Source organism: Cryptomeria japonica, chromosome 1 (assembly GCF_030272615.1).
Source record: "Cryptomeria japonica chromosome 1, Sugi_1.0, whole genome shotgun sequence".
In the NCBI taxonomy this organism is placed as follows: domain Eukaryota; kingdom Viridiplantae; phylum Streptophyta; class Pinopsida; order Cupressales; family Cupressaceae; genus Cryptomeria; species Cryptomeria japonica.
The window spans coordinates 589,848,027-589,871,919 of record NC_081405.1 but is presented as its reverse complement, the minus strand read 5'-3'; the positions used below and the strand labels follow the sequence as shown (position 1 = coordinate 589,871,919).

The window sequence follows — 23,893 nt, the reverse complement described above, 5'->3', positions numbered from 1 at the left end:
TTATCCCCTATGATCTGCTTTGGATCATGATGCAGCTTTATATACCTAGGAATGATCTTAACTAATTCCTCTTTCTTTTCCACTTCATCCTCATCTTCATCAGCATCTACTGGTGTAGGAGCTCTGATACTTGTACTTTGTTGTTTTGCAATCGTTTCCTAGAAGGTTACATCTAGTTCATCTATCTCTCAATCGCTGCTAGTTTCCTCAGGTTTCTCAGAGGTTTCATCAACTCTAACATTGATACTTTCAAAAATTCTCTGAGTCCTATTGTTTAAACACTTGAGAGCTTTTCTCTTGTTGGAATACCCTAGGAATATTCCCTTATCACATTTTGCATCAAACTTGCTCTGGTATTTACTTCTCTTGATATAACACTTGCTGCCAAACACTCTAAAGTAGCTTACTACTAGAGTCTTACCGGTCCAATACACATAAGGAGTTTTATCCTTACCTTTCTTGATGAGCACCCAGTTCATAGTGTAGACTGCAGTGCTCACCACTTCTCTCCAAAAAGTGTGAGCAACCTTCTCTTGAATCAACATCATTCTGGCAGCTTCAACTATAGTCTGCTTGTTCCTTTTTGCTAGGCCATTATGCTACAGATTTTGGGGGGGGTAGACAGTTGCCTCTTGATGTCATTCTCTTCACAGTACTTATTGAATTCACTAGAAGTGAACTCACCTCCTTGGTTGGTTCTAAGGCATTTAATCCTCTTACCACTTTACTTTTCAACTAGTGCTCTGAAGGCTTTAAACTTTCAAGAATGTGACCCACATCATTCTTGAGCAATCATTAGTAAGAATCATAAAGTACCTATTTCCCTGAACACTCCTAGTTTTCATAGGACCACACAAATCAGTGTGCACAAGATCAAGTAAATTATCTGCTATGAAAGATTTACCTTTGAAGGTTGAGGAAGACATTTTCCCCAGTTGACATTCTCTGCACAAAGGATTCTCCAGTTTGTTCAGCACAGGAAATCCTCTAACTGCCTTCATCTTACTCGCCTTCACAATATTATCAACATTTACATGGCAGAGTCTCCTATGCCATATCCAACTATCATCAAACTTAGCCATTAGACATTGATTGATATTTGTATTTAACTAAAATAAGTTAGCTTTGGTCTGGATACCAGTGGCCATTAGTTCACCACTCTTTCCTTTTATTTTGCACACTCCATCTTTGAATTCTAGAGTGAGTCCTTTATCATTCAACTGGGCAATACTCAAAAGGTTATGCCTGAGACCTTCTACCCAATACACATTATCAGCACTGCTTTTTCCATTGAGAGAGATGGACCCTTTTCCTTTCACCATACATGGTCCATCATTACCAAATCAGACTACACCTCCATCGTACTCTTTCAGAGACAAAAACTTCCTCTAGTCACCAGTAATGTGGTGAGAACATCCACTATCAATAATCAACTCATTAGAATTATCAAAGTGGGAGACAAGAGCCTTCTCATCTAACACATCTTCCTTAGTGGCTACAAACATTATGTCTTCATTTTCTTCATCTTCTGATTCATCATCAGTGACACCTTCATCGACTGGAACAAGACAGTTTCTCCTATTTCCTCCTTTGAACTTTTTAAACTTCTTCGGTTTGTCCTTATTATCACTATTGGGATAGTTGACAGCAATGTGTCCTATCCTATTGCAAGAAAAAAATTTCAAAGGGAGCTTACCTTTGTATTTTCCAGTTCCCTTAGGAAGTCTCTTAGTAAGAAGAGCTTCAAACTCCATCAAGATCTCCTCATCATCCATATCCCTGCTTTTTCTGGGTTCACATCTGGTACCAACCTCTTTTCCCTTTCTAGATAGTGCAACAGATGCTCTAAAGGCTGATTCAGTCTTCTGAACACTACCATCATAACTATTTAGCTCATATGCGGTCAACTTAGCAATGCCTTTGTCTTGTTAATAGATCTCAACTCCTAAATAGGGGCAACCCTTATTTCATAGACTGGTAATAAGGATCTCAAAACTTTGCTAACAATGGTGGAATCATCCATTGTACCTCCTGCACTCTTGATGTCTCCAACAATAGTTAATTCTTATCCCACATTGTTGAATGGTCTCTCCTTCAACCATCTGCATGTCCTCAAATTTTCCTCTAAGGCTTTCTTCCTTAGCTTGCTTCACATGCTCATCAATGCCATAGATAGTCTCCAGATTATCCCATACATCTTTGGGACTATCTTTGTATTGAACATATATAAACTCAATATCAGATAGACTTCTGATAAGAGCTTCCATGACTTTCCCATTCTCTTGAATTTCTCTTCTTTGATTATCGGTGAGAGTACCAGTAGGGACAACATAAGTATTCTCAACATAGTTCCAGTGTTGAGCACCCATGATTTTAATGTAGATCTTCATTTTGTCCTTCCATATCTTAAAGTTATCTCTATTGAACTTAGGATTATCTCTCTTCATCATTAGAATATGATCTTTTCCTCAAGTGGTTAAGCTCATAACATAGAGGACCTAGAGGATGCTCCGATACCAATTGATGAATAATGATGAACAATATATACCCAACAGATACTGAGAGGGGGGCAGTGAATCAGTATGGACAAAAACTTCTTAAACAACTTAAACTGCAAAGACTACACTAACTGGTAAACAATATCACCAATCTAAATCAAGGCACTATCGATAAAACATAGTATGACTGTAAAAGACATAAACCAATAACATCTAGATCTTCTCAAAACCTAATATCTCATCTCAACTTCACCCATATGCTTAAGCAAGTAATACATCATAAATACAATGACCATTGGATCAACTTGAATTACCACTTAACAAAAAACACTAAAACATCACATGAAAAAGAATCACACATGACACATTGATTTTTCACGTGGAAACCCAACTGGGAAAAACCATGGTTGGGATGAATACCCACGAGTTGCTCTTCAACTCTTCTAAAGTTCGCTCTACTAGGAGCCTATTCCGATTAAAGACTTTACAATTGGTTCTGCTAGGAACCAATCCTACTAGGGATCACCCGGTTAAGGGATGGCTAAATAGCCGATTAGAGGTTAAAACCCTATTAAAGGTTACCTTGTAAGAGGATTTGAAGAACTCAATGATTTTGAGTCACCTTGTTAAATGATTTACAAAAAGCCTATTAAAGCTACTCGGTAAAGGGATTTTCCATCTGCTGAAATGGTTAGAAGTCAACAGGTAATACATTGATCTGATAACATCACTTAATCCCAAGGCAGATTTGCTTCAGTTTCTTTACATCTACAATCACACTCTCCAAATCTTTGCTTACTCCTTAGGTCTGGCAAGAATCACCTCACATAAATTCATTTGCCAACAACTTCAAATAAAAACCATCATCGACCTTATACACAACAATTAGGTCGGTGGCCAAAACTTAAAACCCTAAGCATCTAGGTTAACAATACAGTTGGTCCAATCCTAGCCATTTAAACACATTACATAGGGTAAAACAATCTTGAACAAATCTCAAGATGTTCTCCATCATCCGTTCTTCACCACTTCTGGAAGTTGATAACCCATCACACGCTCTCCACCGTTTACTAAGATTTTGCACATTCCCAAGGTAGATAGAATCAATCTTCTTCATGCAATATCCTCAAGGAGATCCTTCACGGGCACAAGGTTGACATGGTAGCATGATCTAATCTTCATTTCAATGCTAACTCATCATAGGATTTTGTCGGTCGAATCACATAGACTTGGAATGTATCAACCAAAAACCCTGAAGCTGAGACTACCAACCGATAGTCATATCAAATGAAACCCCGATACAAACTTTGCATTTACTGGTTTACACTCCAACATACCGGTTCACTTTTTGCATATACCGGTTCATACCATCATACTAGTTTACTTGCTAGTTTGCTTACTTCAATATACCAGTTCATACTTTAGCATATTGACATCAATGACAACATACAATCCCATCATGTCATCAAACTCTGCACATATGCCAACAATTACAAACAAGTCCTCCCACATAATCACAACATTTAGATTTCACCAAAAAATATCATGAAATCAGTATTAAATAGATAATATACTAATCGCATACATCATACATTTAAATCATGTCATTGATCTTCTTCTTCATCCAACTCTTTGTTTGTATCATCCGATCTAGAAACGATATTGTAAGGATTATTGGTCATATATCATCATCATCATTCTTCATGAACATTAACTCCTACATCATCATGATATTGTTCCACTTCTTTGACATCTTCATTGGGCACATCATCAACTAACTATTGATCCTGATCATCATGTATATCATCTTTTAGTTCTTTTGTATCTTCTTCTTCCATGATATTATACTTTATCGGCCTTCCTTTAGGATCATGTCTAACTAAAAATGACCAACCCAGTTTATGTGGAACCTCTGAGTAAAATACTTTCTCACATTGACTTGGAAGAACATAGGGCTCATTTCCATCTCACTCAAATGACCTTGTATTAACCATTATAAATCCATTATCATGTTCAATAACAATTCTATCATGATCATTTTCATTCAATCGTAGCCTGTACCATTGGATGATGAAAATAACTAATTTGAAGGACCCAAAGTCACACTCAAGTATATCATCCAAAATACCATAGTATCAATTTTTTGAGACTTGAGGATGTATATCACTTCTAGATGAAATGTTAGTCACCTGAAATAGTGGAGTTATCCCAGAATCACAAGTTTTCTTTGTGTCATCCAGCTTTTTGATGCAAAATTTATGACCATTTCACCACATAGCCTTGTGGTGTTTCATCTACAATACATCAAACATGTAAAAATTATTGCATCACCAGTTGATAAGCATATTTATTATTAGTTGAATGTATGCAAAAAACAATATATATATACACATCATTACAATTGAAAAAAATTAAATAATATTGGTGATTAATATATTTATACGTACCTGTTTATCTCTTAAACCATATCCCAAATCAATTTCCCTTGGTGTAACATTGGAATCTCCATTACAATGAGCTTCTTTAACCAACAAAGCCACACCTTCCCATGTTAATGTGTGACTAGATTGTTGACATCGTTCAATCCATACCATCATCCAATCAAGATTGTTTGCAACATACAAATGTAGTGCATCCCACTCTCGAGCAACAGTAGAAAAAATAACTAGAAATTAACAACTGATGTATATTGAAGATTAAGAATTAATTAACTGCAATATATATCAAAACCAAATGTAAAATGTATTCAGATTAATGTGCATGAACATCCAATAATTACCTCTCACTTTCCTCAATCTACCTTTCCCCATCAGGCACTCCCCTTCAAATTTGTTAATGGAGTTGGGATCCCAAATGTAATCTACATGGATCTTTGCCACAAAATTAGGAAGATATTCAGTAATGTACACCATAGTCTGGTATACCATATATCCCTCTACCATATAACCCTCATGATGTTCTCTTTGTCGAACCAAAGCCTTCAAAAATTTCAAGTTCCTCTCAACCATCCACATTGACCTTGTGTGTACAGGTCCATATAATTCAATCTCCTCAACTTGGTGTATGAGGTAGTGTTCTTGTGCATTGAAAAATGTTGAAGGTAGACACTTTTGCATTTCACACATTATACAAGGAATTTTTGTCTTTCAATATTTTATATCTTCTTTATGGATTTCTTTACATGACAACCATCTACAAGTGATTCAAGATGCATATATTAACGAGAATTGACAAAATAATATACAATATATTACATAACAAGTAAAGCAAATGGGAAATATAATATCTATACAACAAATTGAACAAATAACACTACTTACCTCATGTATTTTCCAAGATCATATATAACTTGCTTGACATTATTGTCGAAGTAGTCTAGGAGAGATAGAGGTAGAATGTACTGCAACAATTATAAAATGATCCTTTCATTGCTTTTCCAAAACTAGTACTAAACATAATACAATTAAAATAACATGCAGTATACAAATATATAGAAAATATACAAGAACATGAACTACCTTAATGAAAGTATGTCAATCATGCATTTTCATCCCTAGCCCAAATTCACTTTTCTTTGTTATGAGATTTTTTATGTTCGCAATAAATCCTTTGGGAAAAATGAATTTTTCATATGACCTCTTTTATAGAATTTCTTTGTTACTCCATTAATAACCAAGGAAGGGCACTTATATTAATCTGGTCTCCATCGCTATTTAATTGAATGACATTTTTCATTGCATGATTGGATTCCTAAATGTCACTACAATTTTTTGACAATTTTTTCTTTATCACGCCTTCCATCCAATATTTTCCATAACGCCTTTTGTTACATTCTTTCCAATATTTATGTCAAACAAATGCACAATTTGTAGCTGCTCATAGTAGGGAAACCTGCTAAATTGTTTGGGATAACTTTTTAGTCCCTTTGGAAGGTGGTAATTAATGCCTTGATGACCTTCATGAAGCATATAAGTTTAAAAAGTTAACAACGACAATCATCGTCAATTATAGCATGAGTAAACATAACACAATGTAAAAATATATATTCCAAACATATCATATATGATAGATAAACAATTAGATTGAATGACATTACCATAACGATTAATTCTATTATATTCAAACTTCCATAGGTGAGGTGTCATTCTTTGTGGTTTTGATTTAGTCTCTTATTTCCCATTGGAAAAGATGTTTTTTAGTAGTTTGATACTTATTATTTTTGTGGAGGAAGTGCCTATACTCATCAAACACCTCCTTTCCTAATCTTGTTGAATGACGAGATTTCATCTTTGGACCACAAACTGGACATGCAAATTTTCCCTTTGTTTGAAGACCTAGAAGATCATGTATAATTGGATTAAATATGTTAATTTTTATAATTATATATATTGAATGGATTATTTTTAAAAAATGCATGATTTATACTTTAAAAAATTAAACATTATTAAAGTGTGCAAGTTGAACATTATAACATAAAACAAAAATGTGTTAGCCCTAGGGCATCATGAATTGTCCATACAAGCATTGCATGGAATTGAAATTGTCTTTTTCCTATTGGTCTAGAGACATCATATATAGTGATACCATTCTATAACTCTAGCAACTCGTTGATAAGAGGCTCGATATATACATTCATATCTTTAACTTAGTACTTACCTAGTTGAATGAACAAAAACATTATATAATTATTTTAACCATTTTACTACAATATATATAATTTAATGTACATGACTATTAAATGAAAAAATACCTGGAACAATAATTGGCAACATTATGTGCTCCCTCTTTATTGACATCCATGGAGGAATGTTATTGTTAATAACAAAAAAAGGAGTAAATAGATCTTAGCTCTCCAAATGGATTGACATCATCCACTGCTAATGAAAGCCTAAGATTGCGAGGTTCTTCTTTAAAGTGGTCATTTTTCCTCTATGTCTATAAATGCAGAACCATCAACAAGCATTTGAATAATGTCATCTCGACTTCTATTGCATGCATGGTAATCCATAAATTGAGCCAAGATTTCGCACCTAAATAATCATTGCAAACGTAGAATAATGGGAATATAACAAAGAACCTTGCAAGGCACCTTTTTTGTTAGTTGATCTATTTGATATCTACTAATATGACATTCAAGGCATTTTGTTGTAAATTCATGTTATTTATAATATACCATATAATCATTGGGACATGCATCTATTCCTTGATACTCCATTACAATATCTTTCATATTGGCAGATAATTCTCGATATGATGAGGTAGAATATTTCATGGTGGTAACAAAAAATCACCCATCAATCTAGAACAAATTTTTTTTTTTGTTAATATAAAGAATTTTAATGGTACATATTTCACCTTTTATTTACTAGTGATGAAATAACAACAAAAATAGATGAAAAAAGATGACATATATGACATACGTGAGGATTTTATGTTGGATAAACCATTCATAACCTTTAAGTTCACCAACAACATTACAACAGAGAGAAAAGTTTTTTGGGAGCCTTCGTAAAGGGGCTCGTATGCCTTCTCAAGTACAGGTAAATCATGAACAACATCAAAGTCATCTTGATCATCATTAACAGTTGTGCCAGTACTAAATTTATCATGGATCAATGTATTTGTACCATCATCTTCAACTATGTTTTCTGATGCATGATCATTTTCTTCCATAGGATCATTAGCTTTAGCTTCGATATTCACACCTCCATGTTCCTCCACTTGGAAAACCACATTATTCGGGTCATGGTAGTCCATTTCATGTGCCCTAGGGTGGCCCACCTATATAAAAATGATCAACATAAATAAACCATGATCATGATCTCATTAACGAGTGATTTTTTATGTATATAAATTGTTAAAACAATATAAATATTTACAAATGCAATCAATATAAACACATATAATGAACAACTTACCAATGGATGATAATCATGCTGCCCTTCAATGTGAGCATGCTACCTACAATGTTTCTAAGTTGTTGTGATTAAAAGTCTTCTAGTCTTTAAGCCCTTACAATTTTTGTAGGGCCAATAACATTTCCCATCACTTTTTCTTTTCAAGCTAGACCACAATCTAGCAATTGTCTTCTTATTTTTTTCTTCGCTCATATTATCTTACATGATTTTTCCTCATAGGAAACAAAATTGGGCTATGGAAAATTCGATCTATAACCTTCACAAACCAAGCAAAACGATGTCGCAAGTACGGAAAACACTATCCGTGCAAATTTTTTTTTAACTTTTTCACTTTTTTGTTTTTTGTCGAAATGTCGACGAACGTCAGGTAAGATTCCTACGATAGTTGGTTTTGTTAGAATTCCGACGAACGTCGGGCAAGATTAAAAAAAAAAAAAAAATTGACACAAATTGCCTCCTAAGATCCAACGAACATTAGGCAAGATTCCGACGATAGTTGGTTTCATTGGAATTTCAACGAATGTCAGGCAAGATTTTAAAATAAATAAAAATTTGACACAAATTGCCTCCTAAGATCTGACAAAATGAAAGAAATCCCATAGTTCATGAGAAATGTTCATCGAAAAATGCTCCCAAATAAGTTAGTGTGAGTTGGGAGAAAGATATCCCTATATGATTGTCTATCTTGGTTATTTGAAACTTGTTTCCATAAGATCCTAAGAATCCTCCCATCTATGCATCAAATTCAAACTCGTCTAACCACTCAAAAATTTTCAACTATTCAACACTCTCCTTCCATCTGGTATTTGTTATGGCTCTCTACTTAACTGCAATGATTATGATAGTGTCAATAGATAAAAAAATCCTTTATTTATCTTTGCTATTTTGAAGTAGACAATCCCATTCCTTTAAAATTTAATTCACATGAATTGAATAATCGATGTCAACTAGTCATGCAAATTTTAAAATTTGAACCCCAACCTTCGATCTTCTTATGCAACTATTATAAATGTAAAGTCAAAGTATTTTGACTTGTGTCCATCAGAATTATCTATTTCAACATGGCGGGAAACTATTTCTTCAACCCTTTTGATCAAGACATGTTCTATTTTTTACCATGTGATCAAGAAACCACCTTCATTTCTCACTAACCAAACTAAACATGTGTTAGCCTATCACAAGCTCACAGGCCATGAAACGTGCTAGCCTTGACTTACACGATGATGTGCCCCAAATTTATTGTTTCCTTTTAAAGGTTTACTATAACGCTGCTATTGTAAATTCTATCAACTTCTACATCTCATAGTGTTGCGAGATTCAAAACTTATATTATTTTAAAAAAATTGAACCCTAGAAAGTAGAATGCATGACTTGATAAATAATTTACCCTAAAATACCTATCGATTTTATAGTCCCAACAGTGGCTATGAATAATAGTGTGGAAGGTCTTAAAAAGGTTAATGATAAAATTGTTATTCAAAGAGCCTAGCCACTCAGTAGCATATCATGTTCAAGTGTCAAGTCAAAAAAGAAGAATTTGGAGATTGACTCACAGGGGGTGGATATGCAGGTTTCATTTGGACTTTCTACTAGGACTAGAAGTAGGAACTAGGAAAGGAGCACCACAAGATTCATCATGGAGGATCTCAAAGAAATAAACAAGAATATAATCTAGAAGAATTTTGAGCTCATGCAAGCTCTTGGCTAATTTTGTGTTTCTATTGTTGGTTGTTTTGTTTTGGTTTCCTTGTTTTTTTGTTGTTGGTTACTAGGGGTTGTTTCCCCTTATTTTGATATTGTTGGTCGATTTTTTGTACTCTGGTTCACAATTGGTTTAATTTTCTTTTGATGATAGTGACTCTAATGGGGATTTTTGATAGCTTGTTGCAGCACAAGAATCTCATTAGCTCCAAAGAGAATATCCTAAACCTAAAGCACAACATAAAATGAGAAGAAAAAAAACCCTAAACAATTTATAAATATACATAAAATACTATGGACAGATATTGATTTTGAGAAAAGAATGGTGTCAAGATTTTCCATGCATAGGAAATTCTAGATTTTCACCATTCATGTTTTGCAAGAAATAAGAATCTTGGCCATGAAGATCTATAACAACCAGTGGACCAAGCCATAGTGATTCAAACTTCTCATGCTTTCATCTTTCTTGTGCCCAAGTATTCCATTGCAGCACCATGTCACAAACTTTGAACTTCCTTTCTGATGCTCTTTTGTCAAACATATATTGGACCTGTTTCTCTAGTTTGGTATTCCTTTTTTGAGCTTCATTTCTAATGTCATCCAGTTCTACAATTTGTTTCATCCTTTCTTCCATGGATCCTGGAATTTTAATTTCTTCTTCTTTTATAAGCTTATAAATTAGCAATAGATTATTGAGGGGCATCCTAGCATGGGTACCATAGACTAATTATAAAGGAGACTTACCAATGGCTTTCTTTTATATTATCCTAGCAGCCCATTAATCCCATTTAAGTTTTGAATCTCATGCCTTTTTTATTTTTCTACAGTACTATTTTCATGATTTTCATCAAGCTCTTATTGTTTGATTCTACTTTTCCATTCCCCTAGGGGTGATAAGGAAATGAATAAGAGATTTTGATTCCATACTTATTATAAAAATAAGTGAATTCATCAAACCTAAAACACATTGCATTGTCAAGTATCAACTTGATAGGAACTCCAAACCTTGTAATGATGTTACCCATAAGAAAATCCATGACAACCTTGCTAGTGTCTCACTTAGTAGGAATGACTTCAATCCATTTAGTGAAATAATCATTAGCCACTAGAATTCATTTATGGCCTCCATTTTATCCCTCAATAATTTCACCAATAAAATCAATACCCAACTAAATGAAAGGAGCTTCAACATGTTGGGGTCTCAAAGACAATGCACCAACATATTTAAGTTTACCAAAAAAAAATTGGTAGGCTTCATATCTCTACACATACCTTTGTGTATCAATGAAAATGATAGGACAATAATACCTAGCCCTGAGAATTTTATGTTTTGTGGTTGAGGGAAATGTCCCCCACATATGCCATCATGAAATTCTTTCAACACCTTCTTCATTTTCCCTTTGTCTAGGCACAATAGTAGGATTCCATTCCTATCCTTCCAATAGAAATCTCTATTAAGAAACACATATTTCAAGGTCTACAACTTTAATGTCATTTTCTGATTGTTATAGAGATGATCAGTAAATTTTAAATTCTTAAGGTAATATACAATATCAGTGTACCATAGATTATATCATATACTACACTCAATATCAAGTTTCTCTAGAATATTATTAACTTTATTAGCCTCCAAGTTTTCTTCTTCCATCAAATTAGCTAATCCTTTCCCTCTTATTAAGTTGGTAATCTAAATTTCAACATTGAATTCTTGAATCCTACTAATTTATCTGTACCTTCTTCTTACTACTTCAGACTACACAAAAATATCCTTGATAGTAGAGTTAGGAACATAAGCTACAACCTTAGCTCCTACCAGATATGGTCTAAAATTATGAATGGCCTTAACCAATCCATATGCTTTCTTCTCTATCATTTCATATTTTATCTCCACAACCTATAAGGATTTGTGGATAAAAGAAATGGTTTTCTCAAAACCCTCTTCAATATGTTGGAGTAAAAAAATAGCTATAGTGTGGAAGGATGCAAAAGAAAAGAGTTGAAATGGATTACTAAAATATGGAGATATCAATACAGGGGCTTCCTTTATTTCTCTCTTAATAGCTACAAAGGCATCGATGAATTCAAATATCCAATTTATATGCACTCCTTTCTTTAACATATTGGAAATGGGTTTCACTATCTCAACAAAATTTGAGATAAACCTCCTTAAAAAACTGATCTACCCAAAGAAAGAGTGAATGGCTTTTATAGTCTTGGGGATTAGTATCTTAATAATTGTTGCAGCCCTCTCTGTATCTATCCTTACAAATTATTTTGACACAATATGACCCAATAATTTACCTTCTACCATAGAAAAATTACATTTCTTAGGGTTTACCGAAATCCCATACTCCAAAGCCTTAAGAAATATCTTCTCCAAATACGTACTATGATCTTCTTCATTCCTACAATAGGTAGTGGGTTCATCTTGGTAAATCACCATGATAACATTAATCAAATCAGAAAATGCCACATCCATGGCTCTTTGAAAGGTAGCACCAACATTTATTAATCCAAAAGGCATCCTAACATACACGTATATGCCCCAAGGTGTTGTAAAGGTAGTTTTGTACTATTTTGATTCATTTACTACAACTTAGTTATGGCCTAAGAATCCATCCATCATACTTATTAATTCACATCTAGTAAAGAATGACCTCCATATTTTGGCAAAGGGTGATTATCTTTTAATGAGGCTATATTTAGATTTATCAAGTCAACACATAGCCTAATGTCACCATTTTTATTTATAACATTGACTAAGTTTGAAACCCAGGAAGAGTATCTCATTGTCTTTATGATCTCATCTTCTTTCAATTTTATTAACTCTTCTCACATCTTAGGTTCAAGAGTGGGGTTTATTGGTCTTTGGCTCTGCCTATATGGTTTTGCATTTTGTTTCAATGTAATCTCATGCTAGAATAAGTCTTCCCTATAGCCTTTAAGTTCATCATAGGACCATGTTAATACATGTTTATACTTCCATAGAAGAGAAATTATCATGGTTCTAATATGTGGGGAAATATTCTTTCATATATAAACCTTTTTTAGGGGAATTCTCTAGTTGTAGATTCACTACTTCAAGATCCTCTCTTGTCATTGGCATAGACTTAGCCACCTTACTGTCATTATTATCAAAATATCTCTCTAAAGTTACCAGCCCTTTCAGAATTTTATTTACCTTGAGCTACACAATTTCATTTCCAAAAAGTGTATCCTTCCCATCAATATTTTTAACAAAAGCAATAAAATCTATCTCTTGGGAGTCATAAAAATCAATACATTGCATAAACTTCAGTAAGTCATCATCATCTTCAAATACTTGCTAGCTATAGACACTATCACATACAAAAGGTCTCACCTTGATTTCCACTTTTGAGATGCCACTTAAAGAGACATCTTCACTCCTTTAAGCTACATTAGCAAGGAAGTTAGCCATAATATAAATTAGTGATCTATCAACCCAATATATAAAATGCATCAAAATTTTGAATGGCATCCCACACAAAATGCTTATATAGCTTCAATCTATCCTTTTTTGTAGCATAAGTTGACCTTCTTTGAGAAATTATGAGTTCAAAGTTACCAAACACCTTGAGCAATTTGATTTCATGCTTTCTTGCTATTTCTAGTCTCAACAACAATGCCACATATTCAACTATATTGTTTGTGCAATAAAATGATAGAAGGGAGGAATATATGGAAGTTTTTCCATTTGGAGCAAAAAAAACAACTCCAACACAAGATCCTTCCTTTGAGTAGGCACCATCAAAATACATACTCCATACCTTCTCTCGATTTTTATGGATTCTAGCCTTCATGTGATCAAAATTTTGAGCCAAAGACTCAACAAGCTACACCCTAAAATCATCAACATACACATCAATGAAATTAATTGTTTCACTAGGGTTGAGAAGTTCCACTATTGTAGATGACCTTGGTTCTATTGTCTAGTTGACTAGTCTTCCATGCACTAGGATAGTAGCATATGACAAATAAAGTTGAACATGCCCACCAATTGCTGCAGCCCACTGTCTTGATAGAAGCATACCATAATTTGGTGGTACATCCACCATAGTGATGTCCATGTCGTAAGTAGCTTCTACAAATTTTCCAAATTTTACTTTCACATCTTTCATAACACCAATTATAGGAGTTGACCTATTATCCATTGTGTAGCACTTGCCATGGGAGCTATTTGCCCATATTCCAATATTTTGCATGATTCCAGTAATGCCCGCTAAAATACCCTAGAGAAAATAACTAGTCTAACTAACAAATAGAGATAAAAAAAATTTACATCTACTTATGCAACATATTAATCTATCATTACTCATATTTATTAGCCATAACATAACATGAGTGCATATCAACTCTCTGTGAGCTTTGGTCTTCAGTACTAGGGTTTTGTGTTGGCCTCCAACTGGTAGAAATCATTGCCAAAAACTACCCCATATTTGTATAATCATTTGATATTTGTATCTGCACATATATTAGCTTAATCTAGTTTGTAATTAGGAATTGTATTTAAGATATTTTTTCAATATCTCAATTCCGAATTGTAATTAGTGTCAAAATTAGAGCTACAACTAGATGTTTTCTTGTTGGCTCTTTCCTCTTGGTATGCTATCTAAATCAACTTGTATTTTGATATCTTATATTAATATATTTGTGGCTTGCCTGCTTTGCCAAAAAAAAAAAAATATGAGTGCATAAACATTTTAAACATAATCATATTCTTAACAATATAGTACGCAAGCGGAATAATACTACATCTCTCTATAATCATTCCCTAGGGTATCTCAATGCTATTACTTAGTAATAATACCATTCACATTCATTTCCCAATTAATTACTATCTTTCCTATTATGAGAATCCTTGACTATCAATGCATATCCTAATATATACACATTAACTCCTTAAGTTCATTTTAAAGTACCAATCAAATGTTCCTAGTTTCTTTAAACCATTTATCATTATAGCATCTTATTTTCACATCAAGTATTACCTAAAGCACATCTAATTCATCTCCATTAAGAATAACCATACAACCTTGATGCAGGAGCATCCCCGGTTCACAACAATCTTGCATCAACCCCAAAAAAAAATGTTTTCCTTTCTGTTTTGTTTGTAGTTTGTAGTTTTCTTTTTGTGTCCCGATTTTGGCTCACTGGATCCTGTGGAGTTGAATTCTACTTGAACACTTGATCATATTTCTTTATTTTAAACCACATCTCAGTTGGATCACTTTCCAGGAAGATATTGCTACTAGTTTCCATGATAGTTTCTTGTTACCAGTAGTTCCTTTGTTACCAGTTGCCTAAAACCTATTTTGGCGATCTACCGGAACCCATTCCAAAGCTTACGAAGCCTTGAGCATTGATCTTGATGTTTCTTGGCATGTGGCCGACCTTGTACATTTCATCCTTTGGATTTTTTGGAGGAATCTCTTAGCAGAGGCCAATCTTGTCCATTTTGCACGTTAGGTCTTGTTCTTCAGGATTTGATCCCTTTTGGGCCGACTGGATCCTTTGGATCTATATATATATATATATATTTGTAATCATTCTTTAGAATGCAATCAATTAGAATAAATCAGATTATCAAATAGATAGACTGTGCCTAGAAGATAGATCTTTTGATTCAAGGTCCTAGTTGTGACTTATTCTACTAGGCTTGTGTGTCAGTATGTTGTAACCTGGTTGTTACCAGTTGGATGTAATCAAATTTCATGCAGTAAAACTATGTGTTGTGCATTTTCTCCATAAAATCTATGTGTTTTCATTGTGTTTACTCTGGTTGACCAGTCTGGACTAATCTCCTTGAGGTCCCTCCTCACCGGTGACTGCTTCAAGTGGTATCAGAGCGAAGTTTCATTCCAGAGGTTGCATGTCCTAAATTTTGTTGTAGAGTGCCGGATTGAGGATACAAACTACAACTGCAGAGGACTAGAATGAATCTATGGCATAAAGAGGACCTAGGAATGGTGGAGTGCGTGAGAATGTAGACACTATTGTGATGGAGATGTTATGAGGAATAGATGACCGGTTAGAAGCCATGGAGACAACCTAGAGAAGATGCTGACATATTGAAGATGTGAATGAAGATGAAGGAGAAGAAGCCCCGACAGAGCAAGTAAACCTACTGATAGTTGATCCAGATGAAGAAAGGTTTTTAAGGGTTTTGAGTAGGGTGAACTAATGCAAAGAATCATGAAACAAACCATCCAATTCCCAAATCAGTCTTGGGAATCCATCCTTAGGGTGCTCAATGACCCAAAACAATCATCAATCTACAACCTTGATACATTTGAGGCATCTAACAACATTCAATCAATCCAACTTACCAACCATTAATCAATCCACATTCAATCCTTAGCTTAATGCAAGATTCAAAACTCAACATAATATCTATCCAATGGAAAACCATTACCTTCACATTTTACCATAGAAATCTCTTATCCTCCAAGAGTACATTTACTCTATCAATTTCATGCTCCAAATTTGTCCAACAATAACAAGTTCATAATCCATCAAAACCTGCAACATGTCTCATTATGGCAACTTAAACTTGTGATCAGAAAAGTACAAGAAATATACCAAAAAACAAAATTGAAATATTCCCAATTGATAAGTAGCCAATCCTTTAAGTTCTTGTGAGTCCAAAATGTAAAATCAGAAAAACAATCTTTCATTTTTTATGACTGAAATACTCTCCTAATTCTGATAGTCAACATAAAGGTCTTTTGTTGATGTCTTCCAACAAGTTCCAAAGCACACCAAGAGGGGTGTACCTTCATAAAAAAAAAAACTAATAGTTCCTTCAAATATTCATAAACATAGAGAGGTCCCCTTACAACAAAGTGAACAAACCAACCTATCATTATCTCAAATCTTAATTTGTCTGATTTTCACAATAAAATGGAGATGAACAGTCATTAATATCTTTTGCAAATGGAAACATTTCGCCAATCACTTCAGTGGACCTTTAGATAACCTCAATAAAGACCTCCAATAAAATTTATTGAAATATCCAACGGTTCAATCCAAATGTATAGAATTTTTTGTCAAAATGGTAACCCTCATTGAGGGTTTTGATAGTTTTCACCAAAACGTGCATAACTTGTTTCAAAGCGATTGAAATTAAATGAAACCAAAGGGAAAACAATGTTAACTCATTCCATTATAATATTAAATAGAATTACAATGTAGAAAAAGATTTTTTTATAAATAAAAATGTGAATGATTAGACTGCAATACCCAGAAAACAATGTGGAATGTGTAAAAACTTGAAATGTTATTCATTTCCTTCCTCCAATAATACACACCCCCATTGGATTTGACCAAATGATGGATTTTATAACCTTCACACATCCATATGGCAATTAAAACTTCCCAAGGAGAATTACATCCTTGGTCTGCAACTTTTAGAACATGGTTTGTTGCTTGACAACACTTTACATCATTGACAACTTTCACATTTTAGAAAAAATGACCTCTAAAATTCATTTAGACAATTTGAACACCTTGTAATGGAATCATAACAACATTTTAAATATTTTTTACCCTTTCATGACTCTTTTACATAAGATTGACCTCCTTGACCATATTAGGACCCAAATACTCAACTTGAGCAATTTGTTACAAATGAGTGACATTGCCTTACAAAATGACTCATCATCCCTTGAATTACATCCAAATGACCTTAAAGACAATCATGGACTCAAAATATTATGAAATTACTCATGAAATGACTATTAACAAGGTGCTCCTACAACATATTGCCGACGTTAAAATATTTCCAAGTCTCTTGGAAACACAGGGAACATCAACCTGCGAGGAAAAAAAAATTAGTGCCTTGGATCAAAATCATCACCTTCATCTTTGTCTTTGCCTCTTCATCTTATCACCATTCTTATGCCTCTACTGCAATCAACATCTCCAAAAGGACACAAACTTTCCATCCTCTTAACTTCTCCCATCCATGGAGTATTAAATGGCTACAAGTCAAGGTGTTCCTCAGGCATCCACCTCTCCTGTTGCACACACAAAATCTCATACTTCCTTTTCCTCACCTAGGATTCCCCTCATTTCCTCTCTCCGTAGTCTCTTGGCCACCAACAACTAGGTTCTTCCCTAACCTATTCCAACACCTTCTCTACAGTTAGATGGATTAACACCTGCAACCAAACACATTATCAACACAAAACAAAAACATCTTGCTCAACCCAGATCTTTTGCTGAGCTCTAATACCAATTTGATGTAGAGCATCATGAAACAAACCATCCAATTCCCAAATTAGTCTAGGGAATCCATCCTTAGGGTGCTTAATGACCCAAAACAAACATCAATCTGCAAGCTTGATAAGTTTGAGGTATTAACAACATTCAATCAATCCACAACTTAATGAAAGATCCAAAACTCAACATAAGATCCATCCAATGTAAAACCATTACCTTCACATTTTACCATAGAAATATCTTATCCTCCAAGAGTCCATTTACTCTATCAATTTCATGCTCCAAATTTGACCAACAATAACAAGTTCATAATCCTTCAAAACCTGCAACATGTCTCATTATAACAACTTCAACTTGTGATCAGCAAAGTACAAGCAATCTACCAACAACAAACATTCAAATATTCCCAATTGATAAGTCATCCCATCCATACAGAAATATCAGCAATCCTTTAAGTGCTTGTGAGTCCAAAATATGAAATAAGACAAACAATCTTTCATTTTATATGACTGAAATACTGTCCTAATTATGACAGTCAACATAAAGGTATTTTTGTTGATCTCTTCCAACAAGTTCCAAAGCACACCAAGAGGGGTGTACCTGCATAAAAAAAAAACAACTAATAGTTCCTTCAAATATTTATAAACATAGAGAGGTCCCCTTACAACAAAGTGAACAAACCAACTTATCACTGTCCTAAATCTTAATTTGTCTGATTTTCACAATAAAATGGAGACGAACAATCAATAATATCTTTTGAAAATGGAACAATTTCTCCAATATCTTCAGTTTAACTTTAGATAACCTAAATAAAGATCTTAAATAAACTTTATAGAAAGATCCAATGGTTCAATATTAACTTATAGCATTTTTTGTCAAACTGGTAACCCTCATTGAGGGTTCTGACAGTTTTCACCAAAACGTGCATAACTTTCTTCAAAGTGATTGAAATTAAGTGAAACCAAAGTGAAAATTTTTTTATATCATTCCATTATAATATCCAATAGATTTAAAATGGAGACAAAGTGTTTTTCATAAATAAAAACATGAATGATTAGACTGGAATACTCATAAAACAATGTGGAATGTTTAAAAACTTCAAATGTTATTCATTTTCTTCCTCCAGTCATACACACCCCCATTGGATTCGACCAAATGATGGATTTTATAAACTTCAAACATCCATATGGCAATTAAAACTTCCCAAGACCAATTATATCCTTGGTTTGCAACTCTTAGGACATGGTTTGTTGTTTGACAATACTTTACATTATTGACAACTTTCACATTTTAAAAAAATTAACCTCTAAACTTCACTTAGACACTTTGAACACCTTGTAATGGACTCAAAACAATGTTTTAAATCATTTTTACCCTTTCACGACTCTTTTACACAAGATTGACTTCTTTGACCATATTAGGACCCAAATACTCAACTTGAGCAACTTGTTACAAATGAGTGACATTGCCTTACAAAATGACTCATCATGCCTTGAATTACATCCAAATGACCTTAAAGACAATCATGGAATCAAAATATTATGAAATTACTCATGACATGATTGTTGACAAGGTGCTCCTACACCATACTGCTGACCTTAAAATGTTTCCAAGTCTCTTGGAAACATAGGGAACATAAACCTACAAGGAAAAAAAAATTAGTGACTTGGATCAAAATCATCACCTTCACCTTTGTCTGTGCCTCTTCATCTTATCACCATTATCACGTCTCTACTACAATCAACATCTATGAAAGGACACAAGTTGTCCATCCTCTTAACTATTACCATCCATGGACTATCTAATGGCTGCAACTCAAGGTGTTTCTCAGGCATCCACCTCTCCTGCTGCACACACAAAAACTTATACTTCCTTTGCCTCACCTAGGAGTCCCCTCATTTCCTCTCTCCCTATTCTCTTGGTCACCAACAACTAGGTTCTTCCCTTACCTATTCCAACATCTTCTCTGTAGTTAGATTTATTAACACTTGCAACCAAACACATTAGTAACACAAAACAAAAACATCTTGCTCAGCCCAGATCTTTTGCTGAGCTCTGATACTAATTTGATGCAGAGCATCATGAAACAAACCATCCAATTCCTAAATCAGTCTTGGGAATCCATCCTTAGGGTGCTCAATGACCCAAAACAATCATCAATCTGCAACCTTGATAGGTTTGAGGCATCTAACAACATTCAATCAATCAAACTTACCAACCATTAACCAATCCACATTCAATCCTCAACTTAATGCAAGAACCAAACCTCAACATAAGATCCATCCAATGGAAAACTATTACCTTCACATTTTACCATAGAAATATCTTATCCTCCAAGAGTCCATTTTCTCTATCAATTTCATGCTCCAAATTTGTCCAATAATAACATGTTCATAATCCTTCAAAAACTGTAACATGTCTGTCGTGCCCAAACTTTAGGGCACAAAAACGGAACAACAAATTTTTTTTTGACGTCATGAACTCGCTATAAATCCTAATACATAACGACTGTATTTAAAGTTTTGTCTTATCTAGGAAGTAATTAACTTACTTACTAAGGTTAAGTTAAATAACCAACTCGAGCGAGTGACTTGATTGATGAAGATTAATTTGCATTGCCGATTAGTTAGCTAGCTCAATTACCTAAGACAAGTTGTCGCTAATTAAACCAAGGAATAATTGGTTACCTTAAGGTATTAAATCATTCCCAATCCATATAAGGATAATGCTATTGATTAATTGATACACCTGCGAAATTATTATATACATCCAACTGATGAGGGTTCGAATTACTACAATGTCGTTTGTCCACTAAAACCGACAATAAGCTAAGGCCAATTCCAATTTTCCCTAACTTCTTAATTTGTCGATTAAATTAAATTTGGCCCAAGCTTACCCCCAAAGGGTTTATGGTCCATAAAATTGGTTCTACAAATTCCCTTTTTTTTAAATTTTCCTAATACCCCAAATATAATTAGGGAAGTCTATTGATTAATTAATTAAATTATTCGAGTTGATGTATGGTGTTTCCGATTTTGATAACCCCTTCATTCTTAAATCCTTTTTTTTTTTAAATTTCAAATCTCCTAAGGAGTAAATGGACGTATAATAATCCTATCATTAATTAACCCCATTTCATATATTAAAATCAATGTTTAAAATTTCCATAATATTTCAATTATAAACTTAACCCCAAATTTTATACTAAAATCTAGCTTTAAATTTCCAATTTAATTTCCCTTTTATATATATATATATATATATATATATATATATATATATATATATATATATCACATTATAAATTCTTAAATTCTAATCCTCATTATAAATTAAAATCAATTTAAATGTCCCCAAATCTAAATCTCCAATATGTATATAAATATATATGTATATATAAATATACATATATATATATATATATCAATATATTCATTTATATATATATACATATATATATGTATATATATATATTCTTATAATGCTAACCCTAACCCGAAATGGGGTTAGGGTTGCATTTTTACATATTACACTTGTCTTATGTTATTTTTACCCCTTATTTTTTTTTACATATTATACCCTAACCCGAAATGGGTTAGGGTTTTATATTAACCCTTTTTCTTTGTTTTGTTTTCTTTCTCTTTTTTTTTGTTTTGAAATGTGACTGCAGGTACGGAGGCGGAGGGTTTCATGCGGGGAGAGCGGAGGTTTTTGCAGGGGTTCGGGCGCCGCTGTGCATACGCACAGTGGCGGCAGCGCCGCCCACTGTGTGTACACACAGTGGCGGACGGCATAGCCGCCGCCCACTGTGTATACACACAGTGGCGGGCGCCGTTCACTGTGCGTAGCACAGTGGCGGCCGCGACCGCCCACTGTGTTACACACAGTGCGGTGCCCTTCGGCGCCGCCCACTGTGTGTAGCACAGTGGTTCGGCCGTGGCCGTCCACTGTGTTGCACACAGTGGCCCGCGAGACTTGCTTCCCTTTTTTTTTGCAACATTTTTAATAAGTTTCGTGGGTTGATAAAAATGGTATAAGATGTAGTTTTTTTTTCATTTTTTAATTTCCAATGTATATTATGTGTATTATATATATATATATATATATATATATATATATATAATATGCATAGTATCGTTTATGAATATGCAGATATTTTCTTCTACAGGCATCCACAGAGCATATTTTTTTTTGATGCAGAATATATATATATATATATATATATATATATATATATATATATATAGGATAAAAGGGTTTATTCTGCATTATATTTTATATGATTTGTAACAGAGATGCACAGGATTCAGAATACATGTTTTTGTTTCTTTTTAAATTTCGTTGTTACAGAGGTATACATATACAGGAAATCTTATATATATATATTTTCTATATATATAGGTATATATTTTCAATATATATACTTATATACATATAGAAATATATATATGACTAAATGTTGAAGTAATAGGGTTAAAACCCTTATATTGATCTGAGTTTTTTTTTGTTTTTTTTTTTTTACCATCTACATTCCGTTTTAGTCTTCTAACAGCATTTAGAATAGATCTATTTATTTATTTCTTTTATTTAAACTTGCTACAGAAATGAAATAGTTCTGGTTTTCTTTTAACAGTCATAAAATAACAAAATCTAAACTATGCAAGTAAATAGTGAGAAATAAATAAAGAAACAATACTAGTTCACTCCTTTTTTTAAAACAGTCATAAAATTACAGAATTTACACTATGCAAGTAAATAATAACCCTACTGCACTTCTTTTTCTTTTCCTTACTAATGCAGTAAATAAACTAATGAATAGTAAATAAGGAATCCTAATGCATTTTTCTGTTACTTTTCTTTAATATTGCAGTAACTAAACATGTTACAGACCAAATTTAAATGTAGTCTTCTACAACACAATAGGCATCAAAATATAATAAAAATTTACATTACTTTCCGGAATGATAGGTTACAATAGCCCAATATAAAAATGGGTAGAATTTCTAAACAGTCATCTTTCTCTAATCTTTACACAGAAAATAAAAATTACATTTATTCAAATAGAAACAAAATCATTTTAAGTCCTATATTTACATCTGCACTTTCTCTTCTTTTTCTTTTTCTCTTTTTTTTTTGCATTTAAATAAAAATAAAAATCCTGAATAGAAGTCTGCAACACATCAATCTGCAACTCCTAATCTTTTTCCCAAGCCACCTGCAAGTAAATTTTAGGACTGTGACCATGGGATGCTCACCTCCCAGCCTAGGCTTACCAGAAGCCACCCCCGAGCTAGGAGAATCAAGGCGTAGACGGGTTACAACCAAGCAATACAACATAACAATAAGGAAAACACACAACACATACACTTTCCCATCCCAAGCTACACTATCACCACATTTGTGGAGATAAATCTATGGGTGGAAGTGGACCAAGTACCGTTGGGGAGACTGCAGCCAAAAAGAATATCACAAGCCACCTCATGGCAACACAAATACTCAATCAGAATTCATCCCAACCACCTTATGCCCCCCCAA

General features: G+C 33.7%; 1 pseudogene; it reads right to left on the bottom strand.

Moving 5' to 3' along the window:
• LOC131029097 (pantothenate kinase 2-like) overlaps positions 1–23,893 on the bottom strand; it is a 168,060-nt pseudogene that overhangs the window by 128,265 nt on the left and 15,902 nt on the right.